The 19303-nt window shown below is 43.6% G+C and overlaps 18 non-coding genes across 18 annotated transcripts; all 18 read left to right on the top strand.

Moving 5' to 3' along the window:
• Positions 1 to 782: 782 nt before the first annotated feature.
• On the top strand, positions 783 to 865 carry TRNAL-UAG (transfer RNA leucine (anticodon UAG)). The gene has a single exon. It is a non-coding gene; the product is annotated as a tRNA-Leu (tRNA).
• A 906-nt stretch (positions 866 to 1771) lies between these two features.
• Positions 1772 to 1854, top strand: TRNAL-AAG (transfer RNA leucine (anticodon AAG)). Its single transcript has one exon. It is a non-coding gene; the product is annotated as a tRNA-Leu (tRNA).
• A 1024-nt stretch (positions 1855 to 2878) lies between these two features.
• TRNAL-UAG (transfer RNA leucine (anticodon UAG)) lies at positions 2879 to 2961 on the top strand. Its single transcript has one exon. It is a non-coding gene; the product is annotated as a tRNA-Leu (tRNA).
• A 2012-nt stretch (positions 2962 to 4973) lies between these two features.
• TRNAL-UAG (transfer RNA leucine (anticodon UAG)) lies at positions 4974 to 5056 on the top strand. Its single transcript has one exon. It is a non-coding gene; the product is annotated as a tRNA-Leu (tRNA).
• A 632-nt stretch (positions 5057 to 5688) lies between these two features.
• On the top strand, positions 5689 to 5771 carry TRNAL-CAG (transfer RNA leucine (anticodon CAG)). The gene has a single exon. It is a non-coding gene; the product is annotated as a tRNA-Leu (tRNA).
• A 191-nt stretch (positions 5772 to 5962) lies between these two features.
• TRNAL-AAG (transfer RNA leucine (anticodon AAG)) lies at positions 5963 to 6045 on the top strand. The gene has a single exon. It is a non-coding gene; the product is annotated as a tRNA-Leu (tRNA).
• Positions 6046 to 8058: 2013 nt separating this feature from the next.
• Positions 8059 to 8141, top strand: TRNAL-AAG (transfer RNA leucine (anticodon AAG)). Its single transcript has one exon. It is a non-coding gene; the product is annotated as a tRNA-Leu (tRNA).
• A 1024-nt stretch (positions 8142 to 9165) lies between these two features.
• On the top strand, positions 9166 to 9248 carry TRNAL-UAG (transfer RNA leucine (anticodon UAG)). The gene has a single exon. It is a non-coding gene; the product is annotated as a tRNA-Leu (tRNA).
• Positions 9249 to 11249: 2001 nt separating this feature from the next.
• Positions 11250 to 11332, top strand: TRNAL-UAG (transfer RNA leucine (anticodon UAG)). The gene has a single exon. It is a non-coding gene; the product is annotated as a tRNA-Leu (tRNA).
• A 632-nt stretch (positions 11333 to 11964) lies between these two features.
• TRNAL-CAG (transfer RNA leucine (anticodon CAG)) lies at positions 11965 to 12047 on the top strand. The gene has a single exon. It is a non-coding gene; the product is annotated as a tRNA-Leu (tRNA).
• Positions 12048 to 12238: 191 nt separating this feature from the next.
• TRNAL-AAG (transfer RNA leucine (anticodon AAG)) lies at positions 12239 to 12321 on the top strand. The gene has a single exon. It is a non-coding gene; the product is annotated as a tRNA-Leu (tRNA).
• A 1024-nt stretch (positions 12322 to 13345) lies between these two features.
• On the top strand, positions 13346 to 13428 carry TRNAL-UAG (transfer RNA leucine (anticodon UAG)). The gene has a single exon. It is a non-coding gene; the product is annotated as a tRNA-Leu (tRNA).
• Positions 13429 to 14060: 632 nt separating this feature from the next.
• On the top strand, positions 14061 to 14143 carry TRNAL-CAG (transfer RNA leucine (anticodon CAG)). Its single transcript has one exon. It is a non-coding gene; the product is annotated as a tRNA-Leu (tRNA).
• A 191-nt stretch (positions 14144 to 14334) lies between these two features.
• On the top strand, positions 14335 to 14417 carry TRNAL-AAG (transfer RNA leucine (anticodon AAG)). The gene has a single exon. It is a non-coding gene; the product is annotated as a tRNA-Leu (tRNA).
• A 1024-nt stretch (positions 14418 to 15441) lies between these two features.
• TRNAL-UAG (transfer RNA leucine (anticodon UAG)) lies at positions 15442 to 15524 on the top strand. The gene has a single exon. It is a non-coding gene; the product is annotated as a tRNA-Leu (tRNA).
• Positions 15525 to 16156: 632 nt separating this feature from the next.
• Positions 16157 to 16239, top strand: TRNAL-CAG (transfer RNA leucine (anticodon CAG)). Its single transcript has one exon. It is a non-coding gene; the product is annotated as a tRNA-Leu (tRNA).
• A 187-nt stretch (positions 16240 to 16426) lies between these two features.
• TRNAL-AAG (transfer RNA leucine (anticodon AAG)) lies at positions 16427 to 16509 on the top strand. Its single transcript has one exon. It is a non-coding gene; the product is annotated as a tRNA-Leu (tRNA).
• A 1024-nt stretch (positions 16510 to 17533) lies between these two features.
• Positions 17534 to 17616, top strand: TRNAL-UAG (transfer RNA leucine (anticodon UAG)). The gene has a single exon. It is a non-coding gene; the product is annotated as a tRNA-Leu (tRNA).
• Positions 17617 to 19303: the final 1687 nt, after the last annotated feature.

Raw genomic sequence — 19303 nt, 5'->3', positions numbered from 1 at the left:
GTTTCCAATAAGTAGATTGTTAATTTTATGTAACCTCATTTTCTAATGCTCCATTCAAGAGATGTTTCCACTATGAAATGCAGAGCAAGGGGAAAGAGCACAAGTGATAGAGCGAGTGAGTGAGAAGGGGTGTTGAGGAAGGAGAGAATGAAACATAGACAGAGTGAGTGAACGGCAGGTAGGCCTAGAAGAGGAGACTAGAAGTGAAGGCGACATACTTTTCCATGCTGTTGACCTCCCACCCATCCCAAACCGACCACAAACGTACCATCTATGCAACGTTGGTATGCAGAAATTCACGCCTCAGCCAGTGAGGGTAAGTCCCAGGCCAGGGGCTAGAGAGCAAAAGACTGCATGTGCTCAGACGTTCCCTGCTAGGGACAGTTGATCTGAAACAAGGTCTGCTCTCTTGTATCCAGCAAGGATCTAGAAATCCTGCATGAATCTGCAAGGCACAATGACAGCATACATTTGCATAATATGCATCACCTTCTGCCTTCCTACTTCCTGTGCAGTAGTTGTTTGTGTAGAGAGAGAGGTCGCAGGCAAGGTAATTTTGTGAGTAGGATACAGGACCCTAAATAGCTGGTGAGAGGTATGAGGTATTCTAAAAGCATAAAAATTGTACACCTGTGAAATGAAATGCTTTCACATGTGATCTTCTGTGTTTATTGTCCTGTGCATAAAGTTGCACCTTGTGTTTGAAGGTTTAAATTATTTCAGGCTTGCATGGAGGCAGAAATTTCTGAGTGACTTTTATACATTTCTTAAGACTCTGCACTGTCAGGATGGCCGAGTGGTCTAAGGCGCTGTGTTTAGGCCGCAGTCTCCTCTGGAGGCGTGGGTTCGAATCCCACTTCTGACATGACTTTTCGAGATGTAATCTCCTTTTTCAGGTTAACATCTGATGGAAGTTGCATCTGTTGGTCTTCACCTGGGATGTGATTCCGTCCTCATCTAGTCAAGAGAGCTGGGGTTTCTCATATATTTCGGTTGTATAAAGTCTTGCTGACAAAGTGCAGTCCTTACTATATGAGCATAGGACCCATGTAAGAGCTCATCTGGAAGAGTCATGCTCTTGTATGCCCTGGCCAGACAGGCCATGCAAATATGGAAGAATGCCTAGCATCTGGTAGACAGTTGGACTCCAGCACACTTACGGCAATTTCCTCAGGGCTGTGATCAGGGGCTGCTTAGATTTGCGTATTCCACCCTATGTTGTGACATTGAAATTCCTTGTTGAATTTGCTTTAGCTAGCCAAGAGGTGGCTGTTGACTCAATTTCAAAGCAGCTTTGGGCCTTTCAAGTGGCTGGTTAATAGCACTTTCTCTTTGTACGCCTTAAAGGTCTAAAGAGTTCTTCATAGGTACTGCTCTCTATGGATTGTTCAAAGATCTGTTGGAAGTACTTATAATAGGATAAATAAATTGAGGGCATGCCTTTTCGGTACCCCACTTGCATGGCTGTCTGGCCTGTGGAAGGTTCAGAAAATGCAAGTCAGGATGGCCGAGTGGTCTAAGGCGCTGCGTTCAGGTCGCAGTCTCTTCTGGAGGCTTGGGTTCAAATCCCACTTCTGACAATTGTGTGTTTACTCTACTTTTTTCTTGAGAGAGAAAAAATCTGATCATTTCCCCCACATGGGCTTATATGGTTGTCTACTTGGAAAAGTGCAGTGAGTTTTTTTCTTGCTCTAGCCACTCATGACCTAAGATGTGTGCTTTTTTTGGTTCACAATATCTTTCCCTCTCTGTAGATGATCAAGCAAATGTGGTCAGGATGGCCGAGTGGTCTAAGGCGCTGCGTTAAGGCCGCAGTCTCTCCTGGAGGCGTGGGTTCGAATCCCACTTCTGACAAAACTTTAAGTCTATTTTGTCTCTGAGTTCTTTTAGAATCTCAGCTAAAAATTGGCAGTGCATATAATATCTGAATAAGTAACAAACTTCAGTTTCAACTGCAAATTAATTTGCCCAATTCTGTCTTCAAGCTCGTATAATATTCTTCTAGCACTCGTGGTGTTTTATGTGTTTTTTGGGGGGTGCTTAAAAAGTCCCTTTTTTTAATGAAATGGGTTACATTCAGTCTTGTGATATTTTTGGTTTCCAATAAGTAGATTGTTAATTTTATGTAACCTCATTTTCTAATGCTCCATTCAAGAGATGTTTCCACTATGAAATGCAGAGCAAGGGGAAAGAGCACAAGTGATAGAGCGTGTGAGTGAGAAGGGGTGTTGAGGAAGGAGAGAATGAAACAAAGACAGAGTGAGTGAACGGCAGGTAGGCCTAGAAGAGGAGACTAGAAGTGAAGGCGACATACTTTTCCATGCTTTTGACCTCCCACCCATCCCAAACCGACCACAAACGTACCATCTATGCAACGTTGGTATGCAGAAATTCACGCCTCAGCCAGTGAGGGTAAGTCCCAGGCCAGGGGCTAGAGAGCAAAAGACTGCATGTGCTCAGACGTTCCCTGCTAGGGACAGTTGATCTGAAACAAGGTCTGCTCTCTTGTATCCAGCAAGGATCTAGAAATCCTGCATGAATCTGCAAGGCACAATGACAGCATACATTTGCATAATATGCCCCACCTTCTGCCTTCCTACTTCCTGTGCAGTAGTTGTTTGTGTAGAGAGAGAGGTCGCAGGCAAGGTAATTTTGTGAGTAGGATACAGGACCCTAAATAGCTGGTGAGAGGTATGAGGTATTTTAAAAGCATAAAAATTGTACACCTGTGAAATGAAATGCTTTCACATGTGATCTTCTGTGTTTATTGTCCTGTGCATAAAGTTGCACCTTGTGTTTGAAGGTTTAAATTATTTCAGGCTTGCATGGAGGCAGAAATTTCTGAGTGACTTTTATACATTTCTTAAGACTCTGCACTGTCAGGATGGCCGAGTGGTCTAAGGCGCTGTGTTTAGGCCGCAGTCTCCTCTGGAGGCGTGGGTTCGAATCCCACTTCTGACATGACTTTTGGAGATGTAATCTCCTTTTTCAGGTTAACATCTGATGGAAGTTGCATCTGTTGGTCTTCACCTGGGATGTGATTCCGTCCTCATCTAGTCAAGAGAGCTGGGGTTTCTCATATATTTCGGTTGTATAAAGTCTTGCTGACAAAGTGCAGTCCTTACTATATGAGCATAGGACCCATGTAAGAGCTCATCTGGAAGAGTCATGCTCTTGTATGCCCTGGCCAGACAGGCCATGCAAATATGGAAGAATGCCTAGCATCTGGTAGACAGTTGGACTCCAGCACACTTACGGCAATTTCCTCAGGGCTGTGATCAGGGGCTGCTTAGATTTGCGTATTCCACCCTATGTTGTGACATTGAAATTCCTTGTTGAATTTGCTTTAGCTAGCCAAGAGGTGGCTGTTGACTCAATTTCAAAGCAGCTTTGGGCCTTTCAAGTGGCTGGTTAATAGCACTTTCTCTTTGTACGCCTTAAAGGTCTAAAGAGTTCTTCATAGGTACTGCTCTCTATGGATTGTTCAAAGATCTGTTGGAAGTACTTATAATAGGATAAATAAATTGAGGGCATGCCTTTTCGGTACCCCACTTGCATGGCTGTCTGGCCTGTGGAAGGTTCCACAAATGCAAGTCAGGATGGCCGAGTGGTCTAAGGCGCTGCGTGCAGGTCGCAGTCTCTTCTGGAGGTGTGGGTTCAAATCCCACTTCTGACAATTGTGTGTTTACTCTACTTTTTTCTTGGGAGAGAAAAAATCAGATCATTTCCCTCACATGGGCTTATATGGTTGTCTACTTGGAAAAGTGCAGTGAGTTTTTTTCTTGCTCTAGCCACTCATGACCTAAGTTGTGTGCTTTTTTTGGTTCACAATATCTTTCCCTCTCTGTAGATGATGAAGCAAATGTGGTCAGGATGGCCGAGTGGTCTAAGGCGCTGCGTTAAGGCCGCAGTCTCTCCTGGAGGCGTGGGTTCTAATCAGACTTCTGACAAAACTTTAAGTCCATTTTGTCTCTGAGTTCTTTTACAATCTCAGCTAAAAATTGGCAGTGCATATAATATCTGAATAAGTAACAAACTTCAGTTTCAACTGCAAATTAATTTGCCCAATTCTGTCTTCAAGCTCGTATAATATTCTTCTAGCACTCGTGGTGTTTTATGTGTTTTTTGGGGGGTGCTTAAAAAGTCCCTTTTATTAATGAAATGGGTTACATTCAGTCTTGTGATATTTTTGGTTTCCAATAAGTAGATTGTTAATTTTATGTAACCTCATTTTCTAATGCTCCATTCAAGAGATGTTTCCACTATGAAATGCAGAGCAAGGGGAAAGAGCACAAGTGATAGAGCGAGTGAGTGAGAAGGGGTGTTGAGGAAGGAGAGAATGAAACAAAGACAGAGTGAGTGAACGGCAGGTAGGCCTAGAAGAGGAGACTAGAAGTGAAGGCGACATACTTTTCCCTGCTTTTGACCTCCCACCCATCCCAAACCGACCACAAACGTACCATCTATGCAACGTTGGTATGCAGAAATTCACGCCTCAGCCAGTGAGGGTAAGTCCCAGGCCAGGGGCTAGAGAGCAAAAGACTGCATGTGCTCAGACGTTCCCTGCTAGGGACAGTTGATCTGAAACAAGGTCTGCTCTCTTGTATCCAGCAAGGATCTAGAAATCCTGCATGAATCTGCAAGGCACAATGACAGCATACATTTGCATAATATGCCCCACCTTCTGCCTTCCTACTTCCTGTGCAGTAGTTGTTTGTGTAGAGAGAGAGGTCGCAGGCAAGGTAATTTTGTGAGTAGGATACAGGACCCTAAATAGCTGGTGAGAGGTATGAGGTATTTTAAAAGCATAAAAATTGTACACCTGTGAAATGAAATGCTTTCACATGTGATCTTCTGTGTTTATTGTCCTGTGCATAAAGTTGCACCTTGTGTTTGAAGGTTTAAATTATTTCAGGCTTGCATGAGGCAGAAATTTCTGAGTGACTTTTATACATTTCTTAAGACTCTGCACTGTCAGGATGGCCGAGTGGTCTAAGGCGCTGTGTTTAGGCCGCAGTCTCCTCTGGAGACGTGGGTTCGAATCCCACTTCTGACATGACTTTTGGAGATGTAATCTCCTTTTTCAGGTTAACATCTGATGGAAGTTGCATCTGTTGGTCTTCACCTGGGATGTGATTCCGTCCTCATCTAGTCAAGAGAGCTGGGGTTTCTCATATATTTCGGTTGTATAAAGTCTTGCTGACAAAGTGCAGTCCTTACTATATGAGCATAGGACCCATGTAAGAGCTCATCTGGAAGAGTCATACTCTTGTATGCCCTGGCCAGACAGGCCATGCAAATATGGAAGAATGCCTAGCATCTGGTAGACAGTTGGACTCCAGCACACTTACGGCAATTTCCTCAGGGCTGTGATCAGGGGCTGCTTAGATTTGCGTATTCCACCCTATGTTGTGACATTGAAATTCCTTGTTGAATTTGCTTTAGCTAGCCAAGAGGTGGCTGTTGACTCAATTTCAAAGCAGCTTTGGGCCTTTCAAGTGGCTGGTTAATAGCACTTTCTCTTTGTACGCCTTAAAGGTCTAAAGAGTTCTTCATAGGTACTGCTCTCTATGGATTGTTCAAAGATCTGTTGGAAGTACTTATAATAGGATAAATAAATTGAGGGCATGCCTTTTCGGTACCCCACTTGCATGGCTGTCTGGCCTGTGGAAGGTTCCACAAATGCAAGTCAGTATGGCCGAGTGGTCTAAGGCGCTGCGTTCAGGTCGCAGTCTCTTCTGGAGGCGTGGGTTCAAATCCCACTTCTGACAATTGTGTGTTTACTCTACTTTTTTCTTGGGAGAGAAAAAATCAGATCATTTCCCTCACATGGGCTTATATGGTTGTCTACTTGGAAAAGTGCAGTGAGTTTTTTTCTTGCTCTAGCCACTCATGACCTAAGTTGTGTGCTTTTTTTGGTTCACAATATCTTTCCCTCTCTGTAGATGATCAAGCAAATGTGGTCAGGATGGCCGAGTGGTCTAAGGCGCTGCGTTAAGGCCGCAGTCTCTCCTGGAGGCGTGGGTTCGAATCCCACTTCTGACAAAACTTTAAGTCCATTTTGTCTCTGAGTTCTTTTAGAATCTCAGCTAAAAATTGGCAGTGCATATAATATCTGAATAAGTAACAAACTTCAGTTTCAACTGCAAATTAATTTGCCCAATTCTGTCTTCAAGCTCGTATAATATTCTTCTAGCACTCGTGGTGTTTTATGTTTTTTTTGGGGGGTGCTTAAAAAGTCCCTTTTATTAATGAAATGGGTTACATTCAGTCTTGTGATATTTTTGGTTTCCAATAAGTAGATTGTTAATTTTATGTAACCTCATTTTCTAATGCTCCATTCAAGAGATGTTTCCACTATGAAATGCAGAGCAAGGGGAAAGAGCAGAAGTGATAGAGCGAGTGAGTGAGAAGGGGTGTTGAGGAAGGAGAGAATGAAACAAAGACAGAGTGAGTGAACGGCAGGTAGGCCTAGAAGAGGAGACTAGAAGTGAAGGCGACATACTTTTCCCTGCTTTTGACCTCCCACCCATCCCAAACCGACCACAAACGTACCATCTATGCAACGTTGGTATGCAGAAATTCACGCCTCAGCCAGTGAGGGTAAGTCCCAGGCCAGGGGCTAGAGAGCAAAAGACTGCATGTGCTCAGACGTTCCCTGCTAGGGACAGTTGATCTGAAACAAGGTCTGCTCTCTTGTATCCAGCAAGGATCTAGAAATCCTGCATGAATCTGCAAGGCACAATGACAGCATACATTTGCATAATATGCCCCACCTTCTGCCTTCCTACTTCCTGTGCAGTAGTTGTTTGTGTAGAGAGAGAGGTCGCAGGCAAGGTAATTTTGTGAGTAGGATACAGGACCCTAAATAGCTGGTGAGAGGTATGAGGTATTCTAAAAGCATAAAAATTGTACACCTGTGAAATGAAATGCTTTCACATGTGATCTTCTGTGTTTATTGTCCTGTGCATAAAGTTGCACCTTGTGTTTGAAGGTTTAAATTATTTCAGGCTTGCATGGAGGCAGAAATTTCTGATTGACTTTTATACATTTCTTAAGACTCTGCACTTTCAGGATGGCCGAGTGGTCTAAGGCGCTGTGTTTAGGCTGCAGTCTCCTCTGGAGGCGTGGGTTCGAATCCCACTTCTGACATGACTTTTGGAGATGTAATCTCCTTTTTCAGGTTAACATCTGATGGAAATTGCATCTGTTGGTCTTCACCTGGGATGTGATTCCGTCCTCATCTAGTCAAGAGAGCTGGGGTTTCTCATATATTTCGGTTGTATAAAGTCTTGCTGACAAAGTGCAGTCCTTACTATATGAGCATAGGACCCATGTAAGAGCTCATCTGGAAGAGTCATGCTCTTGTATGCCCTGGCCAGACAGGCCATGCAAATATGGAAGAATGCCTAGCATCTGGTAGACAGTTGGACTCCAGCACACTTACGGCAATTTCCTCAGGGCTGTGATCAGGGACTGCTTAGATTTGCGTATTCCACCCTATGTTGTGACATTGAAATTCCTTGTTGAATTTGCTTTAGCTAGCCAAGAGGTGGCTGTTGACTCAATTTCAAAGCAGCTTTGGGCCTTTCAAGTGGCTGGTTAATAGCACTTTCTCTTTGTACGCCTTAAAGGTCTAAAGAGTTCTTCATAGGTACTGCTCTCTATGGATTGTTCAAAGATCTGTTGGAAGTACTTATAATAGGATAAATAAATTGAGGGCATGCCTTTTCGGTACCCCACTTGCATGGCTGTCTGGCCTGTGGAAGGTTCCACAAATGCAAGTCAGGATGGCCGAGTGCTCTAAGGTGCTGCGTTCAGGTCGCAGTCTCTTCTGGAGGCGTGGGTTCAAATCCCACTTCTGACAATTGTGTGTTTACTCTACTTTTTTCTTGAGAGAGAAAAAATCTGATAATTTCCCTCACATGGGCTTATATGGTTGTCTACTTGGAAAAGTGCAGTGAGTTTTTTTCTTGCTCTAGCCACTCATGACCTAAGATGTGTGCTTTTTTTGGTTCACAATATCTTTCCCTCTCTGTAGATGATCAAGCAAATGTGGTCAGGATGGCCGAGTGGTCTAAGGCGCTGCGTTAAGGCCGCAGTCTCTCCTGGAGGCGTGGGTTCGAATCCCACTTCTGACAAAACTTTAAGTCCATTTTGTCTCTGAGTTCTTTTAGAATCTCAGCTAAAAATTGGCAGTGCATATAATATCTGAATAAGTAACAAACTTCAGTTTCAACTGCAAATTAATTTGCCCAATTCTGTCTTCAAGCTCGTATAATATTCTTCTAGCACTCGTGGTGTTTTATGTGTTTTTTGGGGGGTGCTTAAAAAGTCCCTTTTTTTAATGAAATGGGTTACATTCAGTCTTGTGATATTTTTGGTTTCCAATAAGTAGATTGTTAATTTTATGTAACCTCATTTTCTAATGCTCCATTCAAGAGATGTTTCCACTATGAAATGCAGAGCAAGGGGAAAGAGCACAAGTGATAGAGCGTGTGAGTGAGAAGGGGTGTTGAGGAAGGAGAGAATGAAACAAAGACAGAGTGAGTGAACGGCAGGTAGGCCTAGAAGAGGAGACTAGAAGTGAAGGCGACATACTTTTCCATGCTTTTGACCTCCCACCCATCCCAAACCGACCACAAACGTACCATCTATGCAACGTTGGTATGCAGAAATTCACGCCTCAGCCAGTGAGGGTAAGTCCCAGGCCAGGGGCTAGAGAGCAAAAGACTGCATGTGCTCAGACGTTCCCTGCTAGGGACAGTTGATCTGAAACAAGGTCTGCTCTCTTGTATCCAGCAAGGATCTAGAAATCCTGCATGAATCTGCAAGGCACAATGACAGCATACATTTGCATAATATGCCCCACCTTCTGCCTTCCTACTTCCTGTGCAGTAGTTGTTTGTGTAGAGAGAGAGGTCGCAGGCAAGGTAATTTTGTGAGTAGGATACAGGACCCTAAATAGCTGGTGAGAGGTATGAGGTATTTTAAAAGCATAAAAATTGTACACCTGTGAAATGAAATGCTTTCACATGTGATCTTCTGTGTTTATTGTCCTGTGCATAAAGTTGCACCTTGTGTTTGAAGGTTTAAATTATTTCAGGCTTGCATGGAGGCAGAAATTTCTGAGTGACTTTTATACATTTCTTAAGACTCTGCACTGTCAGGATGGCCGAGTGGTCTAAGGCGCTGTGTTTAGGCCGCAGTCTCCTCTGGAGGCGTGGGTTCGAATCCCACTTCTGACATGACTTTTGGAGATGTAATCTCCTTTTTCAGGTTAACATCTGATGGAAGTTGCATCTGTTGGTCTTCACCTGGGATGTGATTCCGTCCTCATCTAGTCAAGAGAGCTGGGGTTTCTCATATATTTCGGTTGTATAAAGTCTTGCTGACAAAGTGCAGTCCTTACTATATGAGCATAGGACCCATGTAAGAGCTCATCTGGAAGAGTCATGCTCTTGTATGCCCTGGCCAGACAGGCCATGCAAATATGGAAGAATGCCTAGCATCTGGTAGACAGTTGGACTCCAGCACACTTACGGCAATTTCCTCAGGGCTGTGATCAGGGGCTGCTTAGATTTGCGTATTCCACCCTATGTTGTGACATTGAAATTCCTTGTTGAATTTGCTTTAGCTAGCCAAGAGGTGGCTGTTGACTCAATTTCAAAGCAGCTTTGGGCCTTTCAAGTGGCTGGTTAATAGCACTTTCTCTTTGTACGCCTTAAAGGTCTAAAGAGTTCTTCATAGGTACTGCTCTCTATGGATTGTTCAAAGATCTGTTGGAAGTACTTATAATAGGATAAATAAATTGAGGGCATGCCTTTTCGGTACCCCACTTGCATGGCTGTCTGGCCTGTGGAAGGTTCCACAAATGCAAGTCAGGATGGCCGAGTGGTCTAAGGCGCTGCGTGCAGGTCGCAGTCTCTTCTGGAGGCGTGGGTTCAAATCCCACTTCTGACAATTGTGTGTTTACTCTACTTTTTTCTTGGGAGAGAAAAAATCAGATCATTTCCCTCACATGGGCTTATATGGTTGTCTACTTGGAAAAGTGCAGTGAGTTTTTTTCTTGCTCTAGCCACTCATGACCTAAGTTGTGTGCTTTTTTTGGTTCACAATATCTTTCCCTCTCTGTAGATGATGAAGCAAATGTGGTCAGGATGGCCGAGTGGTCTAAGGCGCTGCGTTAAGGCCGCAGTCTCTCCTGGAGGCGTGGGTTCTAATCAGACTTCTGACAAAACTTTAAGTCCATTTTGTCTCTGAGTTCTTTTAGAATCTCAGCTAAAAATTAGCAGTGCATATAATATCTGAATAAGTAACAAACTTCAGTTTCAACTGCAAATTAATTTGCCCAATTCTGTCTTCAAGCTCGTATAATATTCTTCTAGCACTCGTGGTGTTTTATGTGTTTTTTGGGGGGTGCTTAAAAAGTCCCTTTTATTAATGAAATGGGTTACATTCAGTCTTGTGATATTTTTGGTTTCCAATAAGTAGATTGTTAATTTTATGTAACCTCATTTTCTAATGCTCCATTCAAGAGATGTTTCCACTATGAAATGCAGAGCAAGGGGAAAGAGCACAAGTGATAGAGCGAGTGAGTGAGAAGGGGTGTTGAGGAAGGAGAGAATGAAACATAGACAGAGTGAGTGAACGGCAGGTAGGCCTAGAAGAGGAGACTAGAAGTGAAGGCGACATACTTTTCCATGCTGTTGACCTCCCACCCATCCCAAACCGACCACAAACGTACCATCTATGCAACGTTGGTATGCAGAAATTCACGCCTCAGCCAGTCCCAGGCCAGGGGCTAGAGAGCAAAAGACTGCATGTGCTCAGACGTTCCCTGCTAGGGACAGTTGATCTGAAACAAGGTCTGCTCTCTTGTATCCAGCAAGGATCTAGAAATCCTGCATGAATCTGCAAGGCACAATGACAGCATACATTTGCATAATATGCCCCACCTTCTGCCTTCCTACTTCCTGTGCAGTAGTTGTTTGTGTAGAGAGAGGTCGCAGGCAAGGTAATTTTGTGAGTAGGATACAGGACCCTGAATAGCTGGTGAGAGGTATGAGGTATTCTAAAAGCATAAAAATTGTACACCTGTGAAATGAAATGCTTTCACATGTGATCTTCTGTGTTTATTGTCCTGTGCATAAAGTTGCACCTTGTGTTTGAAGGTTTAAATTATTTCAGGCTTGCATGGAGGCAGAAATTTCTGAGTGACTTTTATACATTTCTTAAGACTCTGCACTGTCAGGATGGCCGAGTGGTCTAAGGCGCTGTGTTTAGGCCGCAGTCTCCTCTGGAGGCGTGGGTTCGAATCCCACTTCTGACATGACTTTTGGAGATGTAATCTCCTTTTTCAGGTTAACATCTGATGGAAGTTGCATCTGTTGGTCTTCACCTGGGATGTGATTCCGTCCTCATCTAGTCAAGAGAGCTGGGGTTTCTCATATATTTCGGTTGTATAAAGTCTTGCTGACAAAGTGCAGTCCTTACTATATGAGCATAGGACCCATGTAAGAGCTCATCTGGAAGAGTCATGCTCTTGTATGCCCTGGCCAGACAGGCCATGCAAATATGGAAGAATGCCTAGCATCTGGTAGACAGTTGGACTCCAGCACACTTACGGCAATTTCCTCAGGGCTGTGATCAGGGGCTGCTTAGATTTGCGTATTCCACCCTATGTTGTGACATTGAAATTCCTTGTTGAATTTGCTTTAGCTAGCCAAGAGGTGGCTGTTGACTCAATTTCAAAGCAGCTTTGGGCCTTTCAAGTGGCTGGTTAATAGCACTTTCTCTTTGTACGCCTTAAAGGTCTAAAGAGTTCTTCATAGGTACTGCTCTCTATGGATTGTTCAAAGATCTGTTGGAAGTACTTATAATAGGATAAATAAATTGAGGGCATGCCTTTTCGGTACCCCACTTGCATGGCTGTCTGGCCTGTGGAAGGTTCCACAAATGCAAGTCAGGATGGCCGAGTGGTCTAAGGCGCTGCGTTCAGGTCGCAGTCTCTTCTGGAGGCGTGGGTTCAAATCCCACTTCTGACAATTGTGTGTTTACTCTACTTTTTTCTTGGGAGAGAAAAAATCAGATCATTTCCCTCACATGGGCTTATATGGTTGTCTACTTGGAAAAGTGCAGTGAGTTTTTTTCTTGCTCTAGCCACTCATGACCTAAGTTGTGTGCTTTTTTTGGTTCACAATATCTTTCCCTCTCTGTAGATGATCAAGCAAATGTGGTCAGGATGGCCGAGTGGTCTAAGGCGCTGCGTTAAGGCCGCAGTCTCTCCTGGAGGCGTGGGTTCGAATCCCACTTCTGACAAAACTTTAAGTCCATTTTGTCTCTGAGTTCTTTTAGAATCTCAGCTAAAAATTGGCAGTGCATATAATATCTGAATAAGTAACAAACTTCAGTTTCAACTGCAAATTAATTTGCCCAATTCTGTCTTCAAGCTCGTATAATATTCTTCTAGCACTCGTGGTGTTTTATGTGTTTTTTGGGGGGTGCTTAAAAAGTCCCTTTTATTAATGAAATGGGTTACATTCAGTCTTGTGATATTTTTGGTTTCCAATAAGTAGATTGTTAATTTTATGTAACCTCATTTTCTAATGCTCCATTCAAGAGATGTTTCCACTATGAAATGCAGAGCAAGGGGAAAGAGCAGAAGTGATAGAGCGAGTGAGTGAGAAGGGGTGTTGAGGAAGGAGAGAATGAAACAAAGACAGAGTGAGTGAACGGCAGGTAGGCCTAGAAGAGGAGACTAGAAGTGAAGGCGACATACTTTTCCCTGCTTTTGACCTCCCACCCATCCCAAACCGACCACAAACGTACCATCTATGCAACGTTGGTATGCAGAAATTCACGCCTCAGCCAGTGAGGGTAAGTCCCAGGCCAGGGGCTAGAGAGCAAAAGACTGCATGTGCTCAGACGTTCCCTGCTAGGGACAGTTGATCTGAAACAAGGTTTGCTCTCTTGTATCCAGCAAGGATCTAGAAATCCTGCATGAATCTGCAAGGCACAATGACAGCATACATTTGCATAATATGCCCCACCTTCTGCCTTCCTACTTCCTGTGCAGTAGTTGTTTGTGTAGAGAGAGAGGTCGCAGGCAAGGTAATTTTGTGAGTAGGATACAGGACCCTAAATAGCTGGTGAGAGGTATGAGGTATTCTAAAAGCATAAAAATTGTACACCTGTGAAATGAAATGCTTTCACATGTGATCTTCTGTGTTTATTGTCCTGTGCATAAAGTTGCACGTTGTGTTTGAAGGTTTAAATTATTTCAGGCTTGCATGGAGGATGAAATTTCTGATTGACTTTTATACATTTCTTAAGACTCTGCACTGTCAGGATGGCCGAGTGGTCTAAGGCGCTGTGTTTAGGCCGCAGTCTCCTCTGGAGGCGTGGGTTCGAATCCCACTTCTGACATGACTTTTGGAGATGTAATCTCCTTTTTCAGGTTAACATCTGATGGAAGTTGCATCTGTTGGTCTTCACCTGGGATGTGATTCCGTCCTCATCTAGTCAAGAGAGCTGGGGTTTCTCATATATTTCGGTTGTATAAAGTCTTGCTGACAAAGTGCAGTCCTTACTATATGAGCATAGGACCCATGTAAGAGCTCATCTGGAAGAGTCATACTCTTGTATGCCCTGGCCAGACAGGCCATGCAAATATGAAAGAATGCCTAGCATCTGGTAGACAGTTGGACTCCAGCACACTTACGGCAATTTCCTCAGGGCTGTGATCAGGGACTGCTTAGATTTGCGTATTCCACCCTATGTTGTGACATTGAAATTCCTTGTTGAATTTGCTTTAGCTAGCCAAGAGGTGGCTGTTGACTCAATTTCAAAGCAGCTTTGGGCCTTTCAAGTGGCTGGTTAATAGCACTTTCTCTTTGTACGCCTTAAAGGTCTAAAGAGTTCTTCATAGGTACTGCTCTCTATGGATTGTTCAAAGATCTGTTGGAAGTACTTATAATAGGATAAATAAATTGAGGGCATGCCTTTTCGGTACCCCACTTGCATGGCTGGCTGGCCTGTGGAAGGTTCCACAAATGCAAGTCAGGATGGCCGAGTGGTCTAAGGCGCTGCGTTCAGGTTGCAGTCTCTTCTGGAGGCGTGGGTTCAAATCCCACTTCTGACAATTGTGTGTTTACTCTACTTTTTTCTTGAGAGAGAAAAAATCTGATCATTTCCCTCACATGGGCTTATATGGTTGTCTACTTGGAAAAGTGCAGTGAGTTTTTTTCTTGCTCTAGCCACTCATGACCTAAGATGTGTGCTTTTTTTGGTTCACAATATCTTTCCCTCTCTGTAGATGATCAAGCAAATGTGGTCAGGATGGCCGAGTGGTCTAAGGCGCTGCGTTAAGGCCGCAGTCTCTCCTGGAGGCGTGGGTTCGAATCCCACTTCTGACAAAACTTTAAGTCCATTTTGTCTCTGAGTTCTTTTAGAATCTCAGCTAAAAATTGGCAGTGCATATAATATCTGAATAAGTAACAAACTTCAGTTTCAACTGCAAATTAATTTGCCCAATTCTGTCTTCAAGCTCGTATAATATTCTTCTAGCACTCGTGGTGTTTTATGTGTTTTTTGGGGGGTGCTTAAAAAGTCCCTTTTATTAATGAAATGGGTTACATTCAGTCTTGTGATATTTTTGGTTTCCAATAAGTAGATTGTTAATTTTATGTAACCTCATTTTCTAATGCTCCATTCAAGAGATGTTTCCACTATGAAATGCAGAGCAAGGGGAAAGAGCACAAGTGATAGAGCGAGTGAGTGAGAAGGGGTGTTGAGGAAGGAGAGAATGAAACAAAGACAGAGTGAGTGAACGGCAGGTAGGCCTAGAAGAGGAGACTAGAAGTGAAGGCGACATACTTTTCCCTGCTTTTGACCTCCCACCCATCCCAAACCGACCACAAACGTACCATCTATGCAACGTTGGTATGCAGAAATTCACGCCTCAGCCAGTGAGGGTAAGTCCCAGGCCAGGGGCTAGAGAGCAAAAGACTGCATGTGCTCAGACGTTCCCTGCTAGGGACAGTTGATCTGAAACAAGGTCTGCTCTCTTGTATCCAGCAAGGATCTAGAAATCCTGCATGAATCTGCAAGGCACAATGACAGCATACATTTGCATAATATGCCCCACCTTCTGCCTTCCTACTTCCTGTGCAGTAGTTGTTTGTGTAGAGAGAGAGGTCGCAGGCAAGGTAATTTTGTGAGTAGGATACAGGACCCTAAATAGCTGGTGAGAGGTATGAGGTATTTTAAAAGCATAAAAATTGTACACCTGTGAAATGAAATGCTTTCACATGTGATCTTCTGTGTTTATTGTCCTGTGCATAAAGTTGCACGTTGTGTTTGAAGGTTTAAATTATTTCAGGCTTGCATGGAGGATGAAATTTCTGATTGACTTTTATACATTTCTTAAGATTCTGCACTGTCAGGATGGCCGAGTGGTCTAAGGCGCTGTGTTTAGGCCGCAGTCTCCTCTGGAGGCGTGGGTTCGAATCCCACTTCTGACATGACTTTTGGAGATGTAATCTCCTTTTTCAGGTTAACATCTGATGGAAGTTGCATCTGTTGGTCTTCACCTGGGATGTGATTCCGTCCTCATCTAGTCAAGAGAGCTGGGGTTTCTCATATATTTCGGTTGTATAAAGTCTTGCTGACAAAGTGCAGTCCTTACTATATGAGCATAGGACCCATGTAAGAGCTCATCTGGAAGAGTCATGCTCTTGTATGCCCTGGCCAGACAGGCCATGCAAATATGAAAGAATGCCTAGCATCTGGTAGACAGTTGGACTCCAGCACACTTACGGCAATTTCCTCAGGGCTGTGATCAGGGACTGCTTAGATTTGCGTATTCCACCCTATGTTGTGACATTGAAATTCCTTGTTGAATTTGCTTTAGCTAGCCAAGAGGTGGCTGTTGACTCAATTTCAAAGCAGCTTTGGGCCTTTCAAGTGGCTGGTTAATAGCACTTTCTCTTTGTACGCCTTAAAGGTCTAAAGAGTTCTTCATAGGTACTGCTCTCTATGGATTGTTCAAAGATCTGTTGGAAGTACTTATAATAGGATAAATAAATTGAGGGCATGCCTTTTCGGTACCCCACTTGCATGGCTGTCTGGCCTGTGGAAGGTTCCACAAATGCAAGTCAGGATGGCCGAGTGGTCTAAGGCGCTGCGTTCAGGTTGCAGTCTCTTCTGGAGGCGTGGGTTCAAATCCCACTTCTGACAATTGTGTGTTTACTCTACTTTTTTCTTGAGAGAGAAAAAATCTGATCATTTCCCTCACATGGGCTTATATGGTTGTCTACTTGGAAAAGTGCAGTGTTTTTCTTGCTCTAGCCACTCATGACCTAAGATGTGTGCTTTTTTTGGTTCACAATATCTTTCCCTCTCTGTAGATGATCAAGCAAATGTGGTCAGGATGGCCGAGTGGTCTAAGGCGCTGCGTTAAGGCCGCAGTCTCTCCTGGAGGCGTGGGTTCGAATCCCACTTCTGACAAAACTTTAAGTCCATTTTGTCTCTGAGTTCTTTTAGAATCTCAGCTAAAAATTGGCAGTGCATATAATATCTGAATAAGTAACAAACTTCAGTTTCAACTGCAAATTAATTTGCCCAATTCTGTCTTCAAGCTCGTATAATATTCTTCTAGCACTCGTGGTGTTTTATGTGTTTTTTGGGGGGTGCTTAAAAAGTCCCTTTTATTAATGAAATGGGTTACATTCAGTCTTGTGATATTTTTGGTTTCCAATAAGTAGATTGTTAATTTTATGTAACCTCATTTTCTAATGCTCCATTCAAGAGATGTTTCCACTATGAAATGCAGAGCAAGGGGAAAGAGCACAAGTGATAGAGCGAGTGAGTGAGAAGGGGTGTTGAGGAAGGAGAGAATGAAACAAAGACAGAGTGAGTGAACGGCAGGTAGGCCTAGAAGAGGAGACTAGAAGTGAAGGCGACATACTTTTCCATGCTTTTGACCTCCCACCCATCCCAAACTGACCACAAACGTACCATCTATGCAACGTTGGTATGCAGTAATTCACGCCTCAGCCAGTGAGGGTAAGTCCCAGGCCAGGGGATAGAGAGCAAAAGACTGCATGTGCTCAGACGTTCCCTGCTAGGGACAGTTGATCTGAAACAAGGTCGGCTCTCTTGTATCCAGCAAGGATCTAGAATTCCTGCATGAATCTGCAAGGCACAATGACAGCATACATTTGCATAATATGCCCCACCTTCTGCCTTCCTACTTCCTGTGCAGTAGTTGTTTGTGTAGAGAGAGAGGTCGCAGGCAAGGTAATTTTGTGAGTAGGATACAGGACCCTAAATAGCTGGTGAGAGGTATGAGGTATTTTAAAAGCATAAAAATTGTACACCTGTGAAATGAAATGCTTTCACATGTGATCTTCTGTGTTTATTGTCCTGTGCATAAAGTTGCACCTTGTGTTTGAAGGTTTAAATTATTTCAGGCTTGCATGGAGGCAGAAATTTCTGAGTGACTTTTATACATTTCTTAAGACTCTGCACTGTCAGGATGGCCGAGTGGTCTAAGGCGCTGTGTTTAGGCCGCAGTCTCCTCTGGAGGCGTGGGTTCGAATCCCACTTCTGACATGACTTTTGGAGATGTAATCTCCTTTTTCAGGTTAACATCTGATGGAAGTTGCATCTGTTGGTCTTCACCTGGGATGTGATTCCGTCCTCATCTAGTCAAGAGAGCTGGGGTTTCTCATATATTTCGGTTGTATAAAGTCTTGCTGACAAAGTGCAGTCCTTACTATATGAGCATAGGACCCATGTAAGAGCTCATCTGGAAGAGTCATGCTCTTGTATGCCCTGGCCAGACAGGCCATGCAAATATGGAAGAATGCCTAGCATCTGGTAGACAGTTGGACTCCAGCACACTTACGGCAATTTCCTCAGGGCTGTGATCAGGGGCTGCTTAGATTTGCGTATTCCACCCTATGTTGTGACATTGAAATTCCTTGTTGAATTTGCTTTAGCTAGCCAAGAGGTGGCTGTTGACTCAATTTCAAAGCAGCTTTGGGCCTTTCAAGTGGCTGGTTAATAGCACTTTCTCTTTGTACGCCTTAAAGGTCTAAAGAGTTCTTCATAGGTACTGCTCTCTATGGATTGTTCAAAGATCTGTTGGAAGTACTTATAATAGGATAAATAAATTGAGGGCATGCCTTTTCGGTACCCCACTTGCATGGCTGTCTGGCCTGTGGAAGGTTCCACAAATGCAAGTCAGGATGGCCGAGTGGTCTAAGGCGCTGTGTTCAGGTCGCAGTCTCTTCTGGGGGCGTGGGTTCAAATCCCTCTTCAGACAATTGTGTGTTTACTCTACTTTTTTCTTGGGAGAGAAAAAATCAGATCATTTCCCTCACATGGGCTTATATGGTTGTCTACTTGGAAAAGTGTAGTGAGTTTTTTTCTTGCTCTAGCCACTCATGACCTAAGTTGTGTGCTTTTTTTGGTTCACAATATCTTTCCCTCTCTGTAGATGATGAAGCAAATGTGGTCAGGATGGCCGAGTGGTCTAAGGCGCTGCGTTAAGGCCGCAGTCTCTCCTGGAGGCGTGGGTTCGAATCAGACTTCTGACAAAACTTTAAGTCCATTTTGTCTCTGAGTTCTTTTAGAATCTCAGCTAAAAATTAGCAGTGCATATAATATCTGAATAAGTAACAAACTTCAGTTTCAACTGCAAATTAATTTGCCCAATTCTGTCTTCAAGCTCGTATAATATTCTTCTAGCACTCGTGGTGTTTTATGTGTTTTTTGGGGGGTGCTTAAAAAGTCCCTTTTATTAATGAAATGGGTTACATTCAGTCTTGTGATATTTTTGGTTTCCAATAAGTAGATTGTTAATTTTATGTAACCTCATTTTCTAATGCTCCATTCAAGAGATGTTTCCACTATGAAATGCAGAGCAAGGGGAAAGAGCACAAGTGATAGAGCGAGTGAGTGAGAAGGGGTGTTGAGGAAGGAGAGAATGAAACATAGACAGAGTGAGTGAACGGCAGGTAGGCCTAGAAGAGGAGACTAGAAGTGAAGGCGACATACTTTTCCATGCTGTTGACCTCCCACCCATCCCAAACCGACCACAAACGTACCATCTATGCAACGTTGGTATGCAGAAATTCACGCCTCAGCCAGTGAGGGTAAGTCCCAGGCCAGGGGATAGAGAGCAAAAGACTGCATGTGCTCAGACGTTCCCTGCTAGGGACAGTTGATCTGAAACAAGGTCGGCTCTCTTGTATCCAGCAAGGATCTAGAAATCCTGCATGAATCTGCAAGGCAC

This window comes from Lissotriton vulgaris, chromosome 8, assembly GCF_964263255.1.
Source record: "Lissotriton vulgaris chromosome 8, aLisVul1.2, whole genome shotgun sequence".
Classification (NCBI taxonomy): Eukaryota; Metazoa; Chordata; class Amphibia; order Caudata; family Salamandridae; genus Lissotriton; species Lissotriton vulgaris.
Note: the sequence above shows the minus strand (reverse complement) of the source record. Positions and strands in the feature narration are given on the sequence as shown.